The following is a 5,022-nucleotide window of genomic DNA, read 5'->3' as shown; positions in this document are numbered from 1 at the left end:
GGGGGGGGGGGAGAGAGAGAGAGAGAGAGAGAGAGAGAGAGAGAAGTTTAATATTTATTTTTTAGTTATCGGCGGACACAACATCTTTTGTATGTGGTGCTGAGGATCGAATCCGGGCCGCACGCATGCCAGGTGACCGCGCTACCGCTTGAGCCACATCCCCAGCCCCGGCCTATAACTTTTGATTGCTCTGCCTCCAAACTAGTTGGGATCACAGGTGTGTATCACTACTCCTGGTTTTGGATGTTGAACTCATGAAATTGTTCCCAAGTTTTCATTATGAAAATTACCAAGTATATTCAAAAGTAGAATTGATCATTCTAATTTCAATAATTATCAGTACATGAACATTTCATCTCCACCCTTTCTACATCCCCTGACTCCTACCTTGGATTATATTGTAATGAATCCCTGAGAACAGATATTTTACTCATAACTACTTCAATACATATTCGTATGCACAGGCAGGAGGAGTGGCTCTGCCCTGCTTGGCAACTGTTTTTCTCATGGCAGCCAGGACATGCTCTACTCCTCTTGCTTTCTCTTGGTCTCTTGGTGCAGATGTGCATCCCCTCACTATTCTCGCTCCTTTTTTTTTGTACCAAGGATTGAACCCAGTATTACCTAACCACTGAGCCACATCCCTGTCTTTTTAATTTTGCTTAAAATATAAAAAAGACACAGGGTCTCACTAAGTTACTTAGGGCTTCACTAAATTGCTGAGGCTGGCGACTTGCAATCCTTCTGCTTCAGCCTCCTGAGTGGCAGGGATTACAGGCATACACCCAATGCATTCTTCTTGATGAACCTGAGGGCCCACTTGTCCTTGGAGTCTTGGAACAGCTTCATGTGTACCATTTGTGCTGATACACATGAAGCTGTGCAAAGCCCCACACCTCTCCAATCACATCCCACCCAAACTTAGTGAGCAGGGTGAGATGCCTGCAGCAGCAGCAGCTATACCTCAATGTGATCATGTTCTTGGTGCCTTACGGCTCTTCCTGAGACCCATGGCCAACAGCTGTACAGAGACATGGCTGCTGGTCTTTAGTGACTGCAGAATCCTATTATGCATTTTGAAAAGAGCTCTTTCTTCCTTATCCTGCTTCCACCCTTCCCCTTTGCATGTGTTTCTTCATAACCATGTTGCTACTGTTAGGCCAAAAAAGTCATCAGTAATTTCTTAAGATTCTCAAATACTGGATCAATGATCAAATTCTCAGGATTGACTCATAAATGCTTTTTTTCAGGGGGTGGGGAATAGTATCAAGGATTGAACTTGGGGCCACCTGAGCCACATCGCCAGTCCTATCTCACTGAGTTGCTTATTAGCATCTTGCTTTTTGCTGAGTTTAGCTTTTTAACTCATGATCCTCTTGTCTCACCTTCTCAAGCCACTGGGATTACTGGCATGTGCCACCATGCCTGGTTATAAGTGCTTTTAACATTAACTTTTGGGTTTCTATGTTCAAACTGTTGTACTCATTTGCAGTTACTATTTCTTTCCTTTTCTGGAGATTTAACCCAAGGACACTTTAGCACTGATTACATTCTGAGCCCTTATTTTAATTTTTATTTAGAGATAGGGCCTCACTAAGCTGCTTAGGCCTTGCTAAGTTTCTAGGGCTGACCTTGAACCTGTGATCTTCTTGTCTCAGCCTCCTGAGTCACAGGGATCACAGTTATGTGCTTTCACGGCACAATACACTATTCACTTTTTGATCAAGTTGTCCCATCTTTGGCAGTGGAGCCACAGGGACGTGTGTTCTCGGACATGTCTGTGTTGGTGTTTTTAAGATTAAAAAAACAAAACAAAAAACTCAAAAACTTAAATATTCAAGAGAAGCTAATATACTATTGTATGTGGTGCTGAGGATCGAACAATTCTTCACTCCATTTAAAAATTCAGTCTATAAAAATGATATTCCCAAGTACTGAAATATTAAAAGAAGGATATATAACAATACGTTTGATATGGAAATCAAAACACATTAAAGCCTTTAAAATATTAAAAAGGATTAATGGGACTATTAACAAGAGTCCACTGAGGTTGATGTGAAGGAATCATGGCTATAGATGTCTTCAATTGGGAAGGAAGATTCCTTTATTAACCCAGGAACACTAAGTTAAATTCTGACCAGCTATTGACCCCATTCCCATTAACATGGGATTGACTTGTAAATGAAGCCCCCCTAAATAGGATGGCCACCATGACAGTTCGAGAGAGGACCAACTAAGTGTAAAAACTCCACTGCCTGATGTGAAGGAGGAGTTGAACACCTGCTTGGCAGAATACAGAAGGTGATCCCCAGTTTTCCTGGTAAATATAGAGTTGTCTCTTTGTTTTTTTTTTTTTTTAAATATTTACTTTTTAGTTTTTGGCGGGCACAACATCTTTGTTTGTATGTGGTGCTGAGGATCGAACCCGGGCCGCATGCATGCCAGGTGAGCGCGCTACCGCTTGAGCCACATCCCCAGCCAGAGTTGTCTCTTTGTTGTTCTCTGCTTGGAGACTGTTCCTTGAGAGTGCTTTTTGCTGAAGCTTCACTTTCCTTTTGTTTTAACTTCTTCTTTTTTTATTTTTTATTTTTTTGAGAGAGAGAGAGAGAGTTTTTTAATATTTATTTTTTAATTTTCGGCGGACACAACATCTTTGTATGTGGTGCTGAGGATTGAACCCGGGCCGCACGCATGCCAGGCAAGCGCGCTACTGCTTGAGCCACATCCCCAGCCCTGTTTTTACTTCTAATAAAGTTCTCTTGCATGACTTTTGGTGTCTTGACTTTAAGTTTTTTCATCAGAACACAAGAGCCAAGTTTTGGAGTTTCAGCTCCTTGCTTTCCTGTGACAGAAGGACTCCTGTAATAGTATTTTAAGTTCAAAGGCCAACAATGTATGAGAGATTGAGAGGAAAATAACCGATTTTTGTATATAAACTCTAGACTTTGCAATTTTGATATAATAATTTATTAGTTCCAGTTGGTTTGGGATTTTCTACACATATGATATATGCAAAGACATTTACTTTCCAGTTTCATTTGATTTCCTTACCTTACTGCACTAGCAAGGACTTTTAGTAACAGGATAAGATAGGGCACAATTTATCCAATTCTTATCTTAGAAGGGAAGCATTCAGTTTATCGTAATTAGATATTTCTCATATTTCCTAAAAAAATTTCACTACTGTATTCTGTGATTTTTTGTAATAGATCACTGGATATTACCTGGACTTTTCTCCTTTATCCTATTAATATGGTAAATTTGTGCATCTGTAGCAAAACTCAAATGGTTTGTCTTTTTTCTGCTTTCATACCACAATCACAACAAAAATATCTGACACCAGATATGTGGGAAACTCACATTACCAAGGAAGCAATGGATACCAGCCAGGAGTCTTTTTATTTCACTTAGCACCACCTTCCTAGACATAGCATCAGAGCCCACAGGTACAAGCCTTAATTCCCTTCTTCATACCCAGTCTCTGGAAAAAAAAAGTCATGGTATTTCCATGACCTCTTTCTCTGATTTCTCTGGGTTCATATCTCCATGCACAAAGAATTGAAGAACATGACAAAAATACAGCAAGAAAGAAGTAGGTTCGGGCTGGGGATGTGGCTCAAGCGGTAGCCTGCTCGCCTGGCATGCGTGCGGCCCGGGTTCGATCGTCAGCACCACATACAAATAAAGATGTTGTGTCCGCCGATAACTAAAAAATAAATATTAAAATTCCCTCTCTCCTCTCTCACTCTCTCTTTAAAAAAAAAAAAAAAAAAAAAGCAGGTGTTTTGCCTGGAGGAACAGTGTGGCAAAGGGAAGTAGTTCACATGATAATCAGAAAGCAAAGAGATTTCCACTTGTTAGATACAAAATATATACTACATGCCTCCAATTCCCACTTCCTCCAGCCTCACCCTACCACTTCAACAACTCAGTTAATCCCAACATGGATGAAGTGAATGGGGAATAAAATGAAAAACCCAGAAATAGTATGGCCTGGGAGCAGGGAGGGACAGACAGAAATTCTGAAGATGGTACTCCCAAATGGGATCCCTTCCCTAATCAAATCCTCTCCCAATGATAGCAAACAGAGGCAAGCCTCTGTGACAATACAAATACCCTTGGAGAATGAACAATGGACTCAGAACTTAGAATCCTTCTCCTGCCCTGTAAAAACATTGGCTAATACAAAAAGTGCCCGTAAAAAGTCCAAATGCTTGCAACGTTTTGCACACAATCTGTTAAAGACTTCAAGGGCTAAGCCTCCCCAACATAATCTCTATAAACCCAGATATGGCCATTCTAACCAGAAAGTGCGCCTACCTGATGCACACCTTCAATGTTGAATAAAGGCTTTGCTCATCCGTGAAGACTGTACCTGGCTTGGTCATTTTGCGATAACAAGGGGATTAATTTGCTGATTGGGTTAAGACTTTCAACCCAATCATTTCTTCTCTGAATTTTCTTGTATGTCTTACACATGAACTTTTGAGGGACACCATATCCAAACCATAACACAATATGACACTGTAATTTGGCTAATGTTACGTCTTGTGGGTAAGGATCAGGTTCTTGTTTCCCTGATAAAAACACCGAGGCAAAGGTAGAAATCCAAGTTTTATTTAGGAGAGGGATAGAAATGTAAGACTTCTCTGCAGAAGTTGGCCACCCAGAGCTGGGTATCTCCTCCTCCAATTTTTTGGTCAATTTTCATTAAAATTTTTTTCCTATAAAGGATTTTATTGAATTTCTTTGAAAATTATTAACATTTGCCGCATATGTGGTTCTTCATTTTTTAGGAGAGACAATTTATTTTGTTGTCCAGTCTTGCTGTTTTATAGATACCCAAACCCCCACCTTCTCTTTCTTCTCCATGTACATGGTTAAGTGTAAGGAGTAGGAGCACAGGTGCCAGGAAGTGCTATCTGGATCCAAGAGGTTTGCTGTTAGCAACCCGTCTTTTCTTTGGTAACCAGCCCTCATCTCTAGAACCCCATCATTCATTAGCAAAGCTGCCTGCTAGGT

The sequence above is a fragment of the Marmota marmota genome, unplaced genomic scaffold, assembly GCF_001458135.2.
Source record: "Marmota marmota marmota unplaced genomic scaffold, marMar, whole genome shotgun sequence".
Lineage (NCBI taxonomy): Eukaryota > Metazoa > Chordata > Mammalia > Rodentia > Sciuridae > Marmota > Marmota marmota.
The sequence above is the reverse complement of the archived record's forward strand: the minus strand, read 5'-3'. Positions refer to the sequence as shown.